The sequence below is a fragment of the Nelusetta ayraudi genome, unplaced genomic scaffold (genome assembly GCF_046127955.1).
Source record: "Nelusetta ayraudi isolate G7.1 ecotype Tasmania unplaced genomic scaffold, CSIRO-AGI_Nayr_v1 ptg000042l, whole genome shotgun sequence".
Lineage (NCBI taxonomy): Eukaryota > Metazoa > Chordata > Actinopteri > Tetraodontiformes > Monacanthidae > Nelusetta > Nelusetta ayraudi.
The window spans coordinates 7,092,463-7,107,973 of NW_027466092.1; the positions used below are offsets into that span (position 1 = coordinate 7,092,463).

At 42.0% G+C, this 15,511-nt stretch overlaps 1 long non-coding RNA gene across 1 annotated transcript in view; it reads right to left on the bottom strand.

The window, feature by feature from the left end:
* LOC142894229 (uncharacterized) overlaps nucleotides 1-5,829 on the bottom strand; it is a 53,997-nt gene extending 48,168 nt beyond the window's left edge. The window contains exon 1 of the long non-coding RNA XR_012927794.1: nucleotides 5,638-5,829. This is a non-coding gene — a long non-coding RNA (uncharacterized LOC142894229). The remainder of the gene's footprint in view (nucleotides 1-5,637) is intronic.
* Between the last annotated feature and the right edge of the window lie 9,682 nt (nucleotides 5,830-15,511).

The window sequence follows — 15,511 nt, forward strand, 5'->3', positions numbered from 1 at the left end:
AGTATCTCAACATCATGACCCCCATCAACTCTGGAATGTCCCCAAATACTTGGGCATCCTTTATGAAAGTCCAGATACAATTTTGGCCAGTGAATGGGGCGCAAAGAACTGATGCACTCCGGCATTGAGCGAAGCCACATTTCAGAACTTAGCAGCAGGTGGAATTTTGTCGCCTCTTTAGCTGCAGTACTTTGAATGCCTTGTGTTGATCTGGCTGCAGGAGAGATTCTTTGAAAATAAATGTTTATCTGTAACGGAGGGCGCAGGGGCCTGATGGGTTTTCCAAGAGATGGATAAACTGTGATGTAGCAATGCAGTTCTCTTAAGGGTGCTTGACTGCAAGCAACATTTACAGGTTTTCAAGGTTCTCCACCGGGAGTCGACAAGCAGTTCGGGAGGACGGCTTCAAAGGAGAAAAACATAAACAGCGATGCTCGGATTGTTGAGAGCGTGTCTGGGGAGGCTAAATGTCCGATTAAGTGTGACTCATACGCAAATACCTGTGTGGGAGCGTAACACATTCAATATCTGTGACTGATTGCGCTGAACTTTTCTTCCAAATCTGTATGCGACTGGAAGACACTCTCAGAATATGCTTAGTTGATTATCTGATTCATTAAGTAAATAGCCCATCAGAGAGAAAGAGAAAACCTTCTGATTATTTCAGTCATCTCTAATTAGGTGTGTAGGACTGTTTCTGAACAGCAGATGTGCGATGGGCAGTAATGTCCAGCGTTTGTGATAGGACGCAATGCTATTGTGCTGTAGGATATCCAAGTGTTACGCAAACAAATTGCCTGATTATGGGAAACTAGAAATAGTGCGGATGACTGATATCCCACAGCATACGGATTAGTTACTAACACCCACTCTTCAATTATGAGCATAAAACTCTTATGTGGGGTTTTTTATGTCCCATATCCCCGTTACGCAACCTGCTCCACTTTGAAATAGGATGCTTTCACACAGCTAACCACATAGCATACCCTGCAAAAGAAGGGGCGCAGTTCAGATAAAGACGGTGGCAGTCTTTTGCTCATGTGTGACGTAAGACAAATGGGGCCGAGAACAGTCTGGTCCAACCGGCCCCCGCCGTGTGTTTACTAAACGACTCTCTTCAGGATACTGGAGAACATGACACATTAGCAACAGGGAGGAGGCATCAGCTGATTTTGTCCACAACGTGCCCTCCCGAATGCGGAGTCAGGGATATTTTTAAACCTGAGGAACAGCTGCCTTGGCACTCGAGTAATTTAGGTTAAAGAGCTCACTGGTGCTAAAAAGAATATGTCCCACACCTGAAACATAAGGCGACCCGAAAAATCTGTCAAAGCCAAAAGTTCTCAGGGGTCTGGTTTGGCTCGACACCTTAGGGGTGGATGACATTTGAGGCACAGCTTTAGAGGAGATGAGCTGCAGACATGACAAAACATCTTGACGTGTCTTCTTTTTTCCCCCCATTTCTCTGTCACTTCTTGACAATTCCTTTTGGAAACCTCAGCCCGGATTTTACCCGAGCCTCTTTGGAAAGGCGAGCAACGCGGTAATACAAATATTTCAAGTAAGACTCTCACTGGAGGCTACAAAGAACATCTTTATTAATTCATCCACAGTGCCTGCTTTTTTTTCGTGGTGGCTGTGATATGTAAGAAAAGAGGGGATCTGGGATTACTATCAACTTTAAAGGAGAAGAAGAAGAGGAAGAGAGGGAAATGTTTCATCCCAGATTCAGATCTACTTACAAAATCAAGACCTGATCTTTGAGGAAATCTGTGTGACACAAGTCGGTGTTTTCCGACACTTAACCAAATCTTACGAAAAAAAAAAATAAAGGTTTCAACTCATCTAGCGCTATCGCAAACAACTTCTTATGCTTCTCCGTCTGCAAAACAGATGCATGCGTTTGAGTGCGCTTGATTCTTGCCAGACAGACTGCAGATATTTCTTTCAACCTAGATGTGGATTTCCAGATTTCCAGTCAGCATGGCCACACAGGAGGGAAGGGCGTAACTTGATCGAATCGTAAGGGCCCTGCTCCCTCCTCTACTCCCTCTTGTTTTCCTCCTCTGCCGCACCTTCCCTTCTCTTTCTCTTGCAAATCCGTGCCCACAATATCTCGGAGACAATGAGAGGTCCTACAATCCATGGCTCCATCATAGGCTCTTCCACATCTACTCTGCCACTGCTTAATCAAAAGGGAGAAGCGATAAAGGGGGCGGGAGGGTGAGAGCAGGCAGGGCATGTCTTCCCTCATCACGTTCCCTGCAGCTAAGATGGAGGCGGTGAGGAGGAGAAAGACCAAATCTCTCATTTCATCCCCCTTCGCTTCTTTTTTTCTTGCAAGTTAGCGTCTGCCTTCTTTACGGCTCCCGTAAGCCCCCCCCCCCTCTCCCTTAACCTCCCCGTCTCTTGCTCTCTGCGGGCGCATTGGTGGACGGGTGGATGGGAAGATGGATGAGGGCCAGGCGGCAGATCGGCAGAAGAGTGAGTTAATGAGGCAGATTGCTCTTTTCGCCGTCGTGCGAGGGATTACAGGAAGATTACCCATTTTGATTCTCCCCTCCTCCAATTTGCTCTGGATCTCTGCGGTGGTAAAGTGAAGGGGCCTGGAAGGGCAGCGAGGGGATGGCGTTAATGCGCCTGTTTTGATAGAGGTGAGACAGCAGACAGAGCCTTGGCTGTCAGTCGGGGTGGAGGTGGGGGCGGGGGTGGGTGACAGCTGCTCAAAACACTGAGTTGAGAACAGATTTCTAGGTGACACCCTGGATTTCAGAGCAGCTTCGAGGGCAGCGCGCTGAGAAAACGCACCCAGTGAGAGACAGAGTTTCCCGAAAGTCGCACAAGACGCAGCTCACTTCCACGACTTCATTCTGAGATTAACTCACAACAAATCAACCCCCCCAGAAAACACACACACAGACATACATAGAGGGCATTGAAGTCAATAAGTCATTTGTGAAATTGAAAAAAGGTGATTTTTTTTTTCTCTCTCTCCCTCTCTCTTTCTAGATTTTCCAAATGGCACTCGTATTGTGTTGGCCAAGGCTGATGACATTTGAGTTGAAAGGCTGGGGATTTGTATGCAGGCAAAGTCATCAGAGGCCTTGTGTCAGAGGTGTATGCGACAAACAACAAAGAAGCGCGGGACCTCAAATCCACTTTTTTGCACTCACCGCATTACAAAGAGTGAAAAGGTCTGGAGAAATTATTCAAATTGCGGGGGAATTTGCAATTATTATAAGTCATCTCAACCCACAAAGGCAGCGTTAAGCACCCTTCATGAAGTGCACTGAAAGCTCCGAGAACAAAAAGTAGAATCATGCATGGGGCTCCATTTTATGCCAGCACTGTCTGCTTTTTGTCTTTTATCACAAAGGGGAGGAACTATTTAGGTATTTTCAAAAATGACTGTCAAGAACAGAGTCATTCGACAAGGTGCCGCAGTTTCGACCTGAGTAATATTTGACTGCAAATGAGCAGGTGCTGCTGTAGCGGTTTGTCACACAGCAACGATGTGGAGATGATGAGGGGATCTCCGCTGACACCGACTTGATTGCACAGGAGTAAGTTTATTGCAGAAGAAGTCGAGCATCAGTCAGGCGCCCAGGTTTGACCGTCTCGTAGCCGATGTGGACGACTCCGAAAGATACAGCACCAACGCCACCGATATGTACACACACTGATCGAATGCATCGAGGTTTATCCTTTTACGGGAACACTTCACTCTCCCGGAATCCAGGAGTAGATGGAGTTGTTCATAAACCATGCATGGGGAATATTTAACAGATTTTATGGTGCTCTGGAAAACCTTTTCTTTGAAGTTTACATTTGTGCTTCCTCCGGCTGGAAGTAACCCGTTAGCACAGACTGCATGATTAACTGTATGTTTATCCTGTTACCATATACGAAAAAGCTTATGACGTATGGCACAAGATATTGCAGACGCCACATGGCAAAACGGAGGTGTGAACAATAACGGCACAACAAAAAAAAATCTTCGGTCAACCGATGAAACAATCTAATGAAACAATATTTACCCAACATATTATATCCAGTCGTACGATGCAATCCTACAGTATACGCTTTGTCCTCATAGATCAATGTGGCCTTATGAGCCAGATCTGACATGCATATATGGAACCAAATTCCATTTTCCTGCCTCCCATTTCACAAGAAGACGACAGCTGACACAACGAGAGCTACCACTTCCTGACAAGACAACTTATTCTATAAAATCACTTTTTTATATATATATTATTTCCGGCCACTTTAAGTTATTTATCAGTCTAATAGTTCTCGAGGATATTTGAGTGCCATTCAAAAAGGGCACAAATGGTTGGAAGAGAAGGAAAAGAAAACCCTCAATCACAGTGATCACTCCACATGGTATAAGTGGCTGCGTCCTTGCCATCGCCTATATGCCCTCTCTCCGCAGCACTGGTGAGCGGGCACGCTTTGCCCGCCCTAAGTAATCCCAACCTCCTTCCCTCCCTCCCTCTCCATCACCACCTCGCGTCTCACGATCACGGCCGCGTCGGTTTGTTATTTATTGCATTCGTTCGCTCCTTGGGTCGGCGCTTGATCCCGGAGAGACGCACCCAAGTGGACGTTTGGAGAGGCGGTGTGATCAGGAACCCCCTCAAGAAACGCGTGTGCGCGCGGGCATCGTGCTGGCCACATACACTTGGAGTAGGCACGTCAGACGACGTGGCATGAACGCCACGGGGCAGCATCGCACAGCCACTGTGCCCTTCAGCCAATTTGTAACGCAGCTGGTTTTTTTGTTTGTTTTCTAATTTTTATGATCTTTAATAAAGTAAGACTTGGCTTTATTGTGTGTGACACGGGGATTTTTATTTATTTATTTTTTATTTTTTGTCACCTCAAGGATAAATTGATGTGTAAACGAAGATTTAAATTGTATTCAACTCATTGCAAGGTGCCAGATTACAGGGCGATTACCGCGTGGGTAGCCTATGATTCCAATCCATTAAAAATGAATGAATAAAATAAATACAAGCCCAGTGCAAAACGGGAAGAACGAGTCAAAGTGTTCGAGTAGTGCGCTGTGCCGAGGCGAATTCTATCGCATGTGATTTAGGACGTTTGCATTCCGAGCAGTTTAGGATACCGTGCGAGTGCATGGCGCAACCTGTGAAAGGAACCCCGCCAGAAGTCGCCTGCGCGTTGCGTAAACACGCCGGCAGCTTTTCGGCGCCACGGAAACTGACTTTCACTCGCCGAATTTCCGCACTTGGGTGCCGCTCGTCAAGCGTGCCTTCAAAACATTCTTGTCCGTTACACACATACACAACCCCGCTCACACACGGAGAGAAACAGGCGTTCAAACACGCACATGCAGACGCTGGATTCAAAGTGTCTTCTCCCAAAGCCGTATATAAAAAAAAAACATCTCAGCTCACATCACTCGCCTCAAAAATTTGATCCAAATACTGAATCCTTACGCGTCCTGCAACGACCTATATTTAAAAAGAAAAGGAAAAACTAAATATTTATATTTATATATATCTTCTCCAGTAACACGAGTCCTCATTTAGAGCTAACGGTGAGCAGATCAAGTCATTACAGCCAGTAGGTAAAAACCCCACAGAGGAAGATAATAGAAAAAGTCCTTACTTGTGTTGTGCGGAAATTCCTCCGATATTATTCTCCAGACTTGACGAGATCAGTAAATATTCCTGGGTATAGCCCGAATGCAGTTTGCACTTCTGATTCTTTTTATGATCCAGAGCGCTGAACAGACCGAGGACGCAGATTTTTTTTTTTTTTTCCTCCCCCCCTTGCTTCTTCAAGACAGATGTGAACGGTCCTGGCAGAGCCGCTCTACCTGCATCCCTGCCATGGATGCGCACAGGGGACCGATTCGCCGCTTCCGACTTTCCTTTCAAAGGAAAATCCAGGCGCCGGCTGGCGGACGCGTGGCTTTTATTTTGAAGTCCCTTCCCTCGTGGGCGACCCTGGCTCTTTGCGCGCACTTTGCCGCACCACCTGCATCCACTCCAATCGCAGTCACAGAGGCATCAGCAGCGGTGGCAGCGGCGCCGCACCAAAGAGGTTTGCCCACTGAGACACGCCCCGCTCTGGCGGAAGAAGGCAACTTCACGCACGGACAAGGGAGACTCGGGGGCACGGATGTGACGGCTGCGACATACCAAATGGCCCAGGTGGTTGCACCTGACATCCAGGGAGAACGGAATAAACGGAATCTGATAATAAACAGTAATAACTCCAAAAACACAACTGGAGAAAACAACGCATTTAACCATCTTTTTCTCTAGGTTGTTGTGGAAATTATACAGTAGAAATCAACACCTGGCTTGGGAGCATTGTCACTGAAAAAAAGGTATCAGTGCCCTTTCTGACATCACAAAGAGTCAATGTGAAGTACGCTGAAGCATTTTTTTTTCTTTGAAAAGTAGAACACTGTATGTTTCGTTTTTTTGTTTTTGTTTCGTTTTTTAAAACTTATAGAAAGTTTCCTGAAACCCAGAAACACATTATTGTTCGAAAATATTGGTCAGTGAATTTTGCAGAGTACAGCAATTTTAGAGAGGGGCAACAAATAAACTCCTTCCCATTCTCAGACAGGTGAATTTGCAGCATGTATGAATGCTGGCCACAGAATACATCCAAATAATGATATCAAATGTGACAGCCCACATTGCTGCCAAGCTAATTATACACTGTCTGAGTCAACATGCAGCGATTTATAATGAGTCACTAACTTATCTGCGGAAGATACAGAGGCCGAACTATCAGCAGCAGCACCACTATTATTTTCGAATGACAATCCAACACCCTCTCACTCCGACATTATGCAAACACAATGGCAGCTCGGTTTGATCATCATCTTGCAGGAGAATAAACATAACATAAAATAGATTATGGTTTATTTTAAGGATTAAATATGTGAGTAAACAAGACCCAACTGAGGGGAACAAGGATAATCTGCAAGCAGAAAACAATTTGTGATTATCTGCAGGTGAATTCCAGCCATCTTAAATAAGATTAAATCACAGTATTACCTGCCTTTATGCTCTTAAACCATTTCCAATGTATTAAAATGGAGAATTAATACGTTCACAATATTTTCACTTGAATATATTCTAAATCAAATTAAAATTTGTATTCCTGAATTCATTGAAACAGTGTAAAATGTGACACTTGTTCAAATTGCAAGGGACGTCAAAAACTAGAAAAAAAAAAAACGTAATACATGTGTTTTTTACATTTGCCAACATCAAACATTAAAGGGACCTCTAGTCAGGAGACAGCCATGACCATTGCCACATATTGACAGTGGATAATGCAGATCCACTGAGGGTTTCCAGAGTTTACCTTGACATCACTGCTGGTATAAGAAAGGTGTGAGTTCAAGATCAGCATCAGCAAAGAGAGATCCAGATGAGCACTGTTTGCTTTCTGCTTTCTTAAGTGCTGCAAAACCTTACACACTGGGCCTTGCAAAAAAAACAAAAAACAAATGTTCAAATCCTTTTGTTTCTTTTTTTTTTGCTCTTCTTTTTTTTTTTTTTAAGCCACCCTCCACAATTTTGCACCAGACTATAAATCAGACTGTGATCAATATCTCAAATAAAAACCAGCCAGCCTCTGAGCCACAGTCGAACTCTTGCAGGAGCATTAAATTTCCTCGACAAGTGGAATCACTTCTGATTGGCTAAACTGTTTCCTTTTTTCTGTGGCGCCAACACCTGCTACTGTAAATACTGGCCCCTTGCCACCACTACTGGCAAACACACAGCTTCACCTGCACAACTGGGCCAGTTCAATACGAGCCTTGGCGCAGGGTCATCGGAGCCAGATAATCCCTTTGAAGCTGAAAAGGTATTTTCACCTCATCAACCCTCACTTCCTCATCTCATTGCCTCGGAAGCAAGATTGACAAAGTTCCTCATTAGTAGCCATACTTGGCTGCTGCTGTCTCAAGATCAGTGGGGGAGAGAATAGTTCTGCTCATCATGTTTCACTTCATGTCTGCAAATTGTCACAGTGAAAAGTCTTCATTCCAGTTGGCTCTCCTCATTTACAGGACACGTATTCTCGGCTCGGAGCACTGCACTGGAATAGGATTCAGCTGCATAAATGGCTGGTTTGCCTCTTAATGGGTGATCGATCAAAAACAGCTGGGAACTATTGAACACATATAGACCATTGACACAAAAGTCAATAGTGTGTCTTCAGAGTGCTTTTACAGTGAATGTAATCTATTTTACCGCTGGCTCTCTCTGCCTTGAAGGTTTGTCTGTGTCGTCGGTTACGCAACACCGTGTCGACACAACAATCACAGTAATGTTCAATGAATCTAGAGGGAGAGCATCAATCACAGGTTTACTGAGCAGCAAGGTGCCAAAAAGGCCAGTGACCTTGGAATTAATTATTCAGGCGAGAGTATGTGTTGTCATATGAGACAGCAAATGTGATTGCCATTTCAAAAAGTTGTTGGTTTGTATTCTTCAAAGTTATGTGTATGTGATGTGTTCATGACGTAGAGGCGGAAAAAAAACATAAAGATGAATTGGTGTCAGCAGACAACAGTGTCAACTGATATTTCATTTTTGTTTATTTTGAGATAAATGTTTTTCAAAATGTGAAACACTCCTCATATTCAACCTGCTTTTTACAAATCCAGATTACTGAAAGTTTTTTGTTGTTTTTTTTTTTCAAAAGTTAAGGACCACTGATTCTAGTGTACTAAGTACTTTTTTAGAACAAAACTGTGGCCGGACATACAACAGCAAAACTCTGTATCCCTGCTGGCATAGCTGCTGCACCAATGCACCATGTTATTTATGATATAAATTGCAGATTTGGCATCTAATCCTCCGTCAGCCAATGTGGGTTCATCGTGGTAGCTAACGGATCTCCGGGTTTAAGTCTTTAAGGTTCTCGTAGGCGCTCATGCAATCACAGGACGCGAACATGTGATCAAGCTGGCCTTCGCATCATACACTCCAGATCTGATCGGCTGTCACAACTGACTGAGGTTCGTTCACTCACAATGGACCGAGGCCAGAAGTGTTGATTCTGAAGGCCGAAGGTACATTTCATAGACAACCTGACAACGCAAGTGAGATGAAATATGACTGGATAAAAACTGTACCATAAAATACAACACTGGAAGCAGAGCAACCAAATGGATATCATATGACATGGTGAGACTATGGAGAACAACTTTATATAATTTACGGGGGAAAGATTTACTCTTCTAAATATGTTTAGGCCAGCAGAAAAGGCCTTGCTGGCTCTAATGGCCTGAAATTGCATCAAAGTTATTGAAACATAAAACAGGGTTTAAAATATCAACTCAGGAGAGTCGTAATTGTAATTCCAAAAACGATTAATTTTACCTTATAATTATAAAAGAAAAATGCATATGAAACACATAATCTAAATGAAATTGTCCCTCGTAATACCCTTATTTCTTAAATGAGCAAAATTGTAAGCAGTGCTACAGGTCATAAGTTCTTTTAAGTTTATATGTTCTTTACAGGGCCACATAATGGCCATTTCCAGATTTAATACATTAATAGGAACAATAAGTACAGTTTGTTTGGTCAAAAATATCCCCACTTTGAGTCGTACAGGTCTTCCAAAAAAAAAAAAGAGCTCAGTATTCAGGGTTGGAAATGGGGGTTACATTACCCTATGATTCCCGGGCACGGCACCTCTGCTGCCCACCACTCCCTCGGGGATGGGTCAAATGCAGAGGACAATTTTTGCATCCTTTGGGATGTGACAATTTAACTATAAAGTTTACCTTAAAATACAGTTTTCAACAACACAAATCAACACCTTCACAGAATAAAAAGCAGATGTAAATGTAAACAGTGGGCTGAAAGTGCTGTTTTCTAAATATCTATCAAATTCTATTTGATCATCAATCATACAAAGGTGCTCTACAGAACTCCAGCAGGAAAACTGTCTACCATATAAAGAAAATGAAAATGGGGATCATATGAGACCATTTAGTAATTTAGAAATAAATTTAAAAAATCATCGCAGAGACGAGAGATCAAAGTTTCAAAATAATTACCATGATAATTCAATACAGACAGAGAGTAGTTCACGAATGAATTGTTTATAGACGACAGAGCAAGGGTCATTTCAAGTTTGAGACTTTCAAATTGAAACAGAGGGGGGGAAACTGCTCTAAAATCAAACTCGTCACACATGGGTGACTCAAAAGTGGACTACTTGATAGTTAGCAGACTACTCTTTCAATACCTTGTTCCAAGTAGCTCTGGAGAGACGCAATTTTGAATACACTTGTGGTCTTCTTGAAGAGCCATTGCATTGAAATTACCATGTGAAAGCGCTTCAACTTAAATTACTTGTCAGATGCCTTTCTTTTTGCAGAACTGCACTCTCCCAGCAGTCATTTTGTGAGCTGTGTGCTTCAGTCATTTGCAAGTCAGTGTTTTTTGGTGCCACTGGAGTATTCGATTCAAACAGAACACCCTCAAAATATGAAATTAAATATCTGTGAGCAAACAATCGTCGACTAGGTGTAGAACGCAGCAAATATGAAATGCACACCAGCCGGTTATGACCATCTGATTTGGATCAAAAGATTTCACGCCTTTTTAAATATCAGCCTAACTCATTTCGCACTCTTGTCTTCTACCGCCTTTATTTAATACTCAATACATGTGAAGCTGACTAATTTGATAAGCCTTCATTCATAAGTAATTTATTTTAATGTTGGGGGATCGGCTGAGAACATCGTTATTTTTTCCCCTCCTCTTTCTCTCCATTGTGCTAATTAAAACTAATTGAATCAAATTGACGGTACAGAGACCCCAAATCGCAGAGCTACCATCTCAGTCCTGCTCATCCCTGAAATGAGACAAATCAAGTGTGCTGTGTAATCAGACATCCGCAAAAAGTCAAAGCATCAAGGAACCCGTCGTGTTTGTTGTCATTGTTGCAAGCACATTATCAGGTTTCCATCACGCACAATAATAACTTGGCATGAAAGAGCAGAGGGAGACTTGTTTGAACACAAAGAAATGAGGTTGCCTTCGATGTTACAACAGTTGTTCTAAGAATAAGAAAGGCAGCTTTTGTGTGGGCTTGAAAAGCAATACCCCCAGATCAAATTCAGAAAAGATAACTTTTATCCATAAAAAAACCCCTGCACTTTCAAAAAGTGTGGTTCCAGCAATTAACTTTTAAATGTAGTGTTTATTCAGGCAGTAAAAGCTATGACAAAAAAAATGATGTGTTAATATTTTATATATTTTTATATATTTTTTTCTACTTTCTGTGAGTTATAGCGTTTGTATTACAAATTCCCATCACATGTTCCCTTTTACCTGTGTTAATGAATGTCAATATTTTTGCTAGGTTTTTAACAGATACATCCAACTGTCCAATAACTAATTGAAGATTAGCAAGCAAAACCTTTCATTAAAAACTTTATGTGATAAAATGCCAAGAATGCCAATTTGCTGTATCCCCCCCCCCCCCAGTCTGGACAACACCAGATTAACAAATGACGGCATCTCAATAACACTACAGACAACCCTCACCCACCCAGTTAACTCAGAATGTCACACTTGACAGAATTAATGTTTGTTGACTTCGGCTTGGCATTTAACTTCATTATTCACTCCATCATCATCCATTGCAGCTCAGAACTTTTTTCAGACTGTGAACTAAAGACTTCATCACAAATGAGCTTCAACATTTGAGGAGTTGCAACCTCACCTCTAATAATCATCAACAGTGGCAAACCAAGGTTGTTTTGCTTAGGCTCGTTCTGCATTGGCTTCAGACTCAACTACTCTGCTGACTGGGTACAGTTTCAAATTATCTGCCCTTAATTATCTTGGTGGTGAAGCAGATTGCCACTGTCCATGGGGTCCTTCATGCAGTTGCCTGGGGGAGCTCTGCACCTGTGTGTCTCAGTTAGGGGGAGGGGGTTGGTTTTGTAGTGGCGCCCCTAGTGGCCAGAGGCCGCGACCCCTTTCGGTATTGATTACCCCCAGTGATGGCTTCTTCCTTCACCTTAACACTCAGTGTATGCCATGTCTCTCTTATACCAGTTGTTCTATGTGTGTGTGTGTGTGTGTGTGTGTGTGTGTGTGCAATAATTAAACTTTGCCAAGTGAGGGCCAATATTATTCTGTGAACTGGACTCTGTATTGTCACAGCCCAACACACCCCCAATCCCCTTGTCTATGTCATGTTTTTAATTCCAGAGGCCATCCTGGTATGTGCAATATTCCCTATGACTGCGACAGAGCTCTGGTGGTGCTTTTTTTTTTTTTTTTTTTATAACTTTTCTCTATGTTTTCTTTCTACCTCTTTGCTTTTATGGCTTGCTGTTCACCTGTTCCTCTACTCTCTCTTTCCTTTTGTTTTTCTTTCCTTATTTAGATGATTGTTTATTGCCATTAGGCTGTATTGTAATATGAGTGTCTTTTTACTGATGTAAACCAGCCCCTGACTGAAATTGGGTATAATCACATGCCTGCAAAATGGGTTGCTGTACACTGTCATCTTGAAAAATAAATGCATTGGAATTGTTAGTTAAATTAAAAAGAAACAATGAAAACTGTATACATGAAATTAAAATTGATTAAAAACAAGTCATTAAAAATGTACTGCATCTTTACAATTACAAGTATACGACTAAAACAAAGTTGTGAAATTATAGCTAATCACTGATAATTTATTTTAAACTAGCAGTTTTACCTGAGCTGGCAGAAACTTACTGCACCCGGCGCTCCATTAGGTCACTTCTTATTTCCAGTCGCTTTGCATGCTACCTGGCAGAAGCATGGCAATGGGAGAAGTTGGGAGATGGTGGCAGCCTATTTGGGTTTTCTTGCCAACCGTCTGTGATAAAACATAATATTCCACATCACATGTGGAATACTTCTAAAGTGGAAAAACCCTACAAATCTGAAAGTCAATTTAAAAAGCTTTCATATGAGGCAAATCGTGAGTACCTTCACAAGGTAGCCTCACTAAACAGCTCCCCTAAAGAGAAGCAATATCCTGCTAGGTAACACGGGAAAGGCACAACTATAATAAACTGCTTTCACTGACAACCAAATAGTTCCAAATATGCATAAACCCCACGAGTGGTGATGCGTGGGTAAACTAGGATGTTTACACGACTGTGTAACTGGATTTCTCTCAAAAAGTTAAACTTCTCACTTGTACCAAAATTCTAATTCTATGCCAAAAAGCAGCACCTGCATCGAGGGATTGGCAGTTCAGTTTCCAATCTATTTCCGAGTTGAAAAAAAGTTCAAAAAATGTTGTTTTTTTTAGTTTTTAGTTTTTAAAATTCTTAGCTGTCAATACATGTGACATGTCTCTTGAACAGGTTTATATTCTGTCCATATATATCCTTAGTCTACTTGCTTTCCCTTCTTAAAAATAAATTATAACATTGCATTTGGCACAATGGAAAAAAAAAAGATACCACCAGTGAGAGTTTTTTTTATTTTTTTTTTATTTTTACTGTCCATGTGTAAAACACGGTGAGACTCACTATAAAGACTTGTGTGGCCAGTAGAAATAATGCAGACTTACAGTAGAGCAGGTGGTGAGATTATAACTGCGGAGACTAAATGTTCTATGTGTATGTAAAACTTTGTAGGATCGTTGTGAGATCAACTCCATGCGGGAAAACTTAATGGCCAACAAGGGAAAGAGTTTAGGACAGTTTTTGATTAGTGCGTACATATCATAACCTCAAAATGTTGCCATAGCGACAATAAACGTCCTAGCCACCATCAAGATCATTAACTAGCAGGGCACATCATCCGTGAGGCATGGCACTTCTCAGGAAAAAAAAAAAAAAATTGATGTATTCCTATTGTGTGTCGGTTGGGTGTTTCATTAATGGTCAACAAATGATGGTGAAAATGGAGTTGAACAGGTCTGCATGGCAACACCTTAGTGAAAAGTGGGACTTTAATTTGGATTTCAGGCTGGGTTGTTATCCTCTCAGGGAAAGCTTGGGGGATTATCTTCCTTCGAGACAAAAGTCAGCGTCAATTGTCTCAGCATATGCCCTTTAACGGCACATTTATGGACAAGCTCTTGTCATCCTGCTAAATTTATGACTCGTTACGAAGCAAAGGATGACAAAGTCTGATGTTGTTCTAGAACAGCCAAATGCATGAGCATGACGTCAATATTTCATATTGGATGACAGTTGTTGTAGTATTATCATCAGTATTATCATCAGCCATAAGTTCAATTAACCATTAAATATGCAAACCCTTAAGATGGCCTTTCCCTTTTTCCGTTCAGATGAAGACAAGACTCCCTGCACTTAGCTGGATTGAGATGATTGAAGGGTAATTTTCATTTGAATGACAGGAAGCAGGTATATAGCTTGTAGTGTTAACCGATTTAAGAAGAGTACCTTGGAAGCCCTTTTTTCCCCCCGTTTTCCCGAGATAAACGAGAGAAACCAAATAAGTTTTTAAATTGGGATCCCAAGTTATGTGTGATGTTACGTGTGTTTCATGTTTCATTTTGAAGTCTGTTTATTCTGTTGTCAGCGTCTTCAGTTTTACTTCCTGTATTTATTTCTTGATGTCTGTCACCTCTGTCTCGTTGTCAGCCCTGCCCTTGATTGTTCTCACCTGTGTTCCCCTGCCCCAGTGTATAAATAGTCCGTGTCTCCCTTCATCTGTGTTGGATCGTTGTTTTTTTTTGTCTTCTGTCCTGCCGTAGTGTTCATGCCATGCCATGCCATGCCATGCCATGCCGTGCCGTGCCGTGCCATGCCATGCCATGCCATTCCATGCCTTGCCATCCCTTGTCATGCTGCTCTTGAGTTTTTGCCCAAGTATTTTCAGGTCTGTTGTCCTTTGTGTTCTTAGTTCCTCGTTACGACTTTCTTTTGTACCCGCTTTGTCTTTGTTTTCTGCTAAGTCTATTGTTTAAAATAAACTTTTTTTTTCTGCGAAAACCTGAGTGTCTGCATCTGGGTCCTGCCTCCACGCTCCCAATCTGACATTATGTGTCTCAATATCTCAGGAAAATGGAGGGGGACAAGTTTCAATGCATGACTGCTACAGCTTTTCATAGAAATGCATTCAGGTGAGGTTTATGTAGACCACAGTCAACCATCAATCCAGAAAAAAGTGGAGGTGAATTATAGCAATTATGTGCTTCAAACACAAATTACTTTAGATCATGATATATCCCTGTCACTTTCACCATATTATATTTAAAAAAAAAAAAAAAAACACCTATGTGGAGGCAGTCATTACACACAAAAGATGGAAAAAAACAGGCATATTTAAAGCACATCAGAGGGATTTTAAGTGCAAAATTCAACAACAAAACAACATTGAGGGCTACATAAGTATGAACGTCCTAGCGCTAGCTGCCATCGCGCTAAACCTTGTCTTAGTCGAAGCTGCGTCTGATGTGGCATCAGCCCTGTCCTTCCCCTCTTTTCAGAGCTTTTTCACTTTGAAAAGTACAGTCGGCT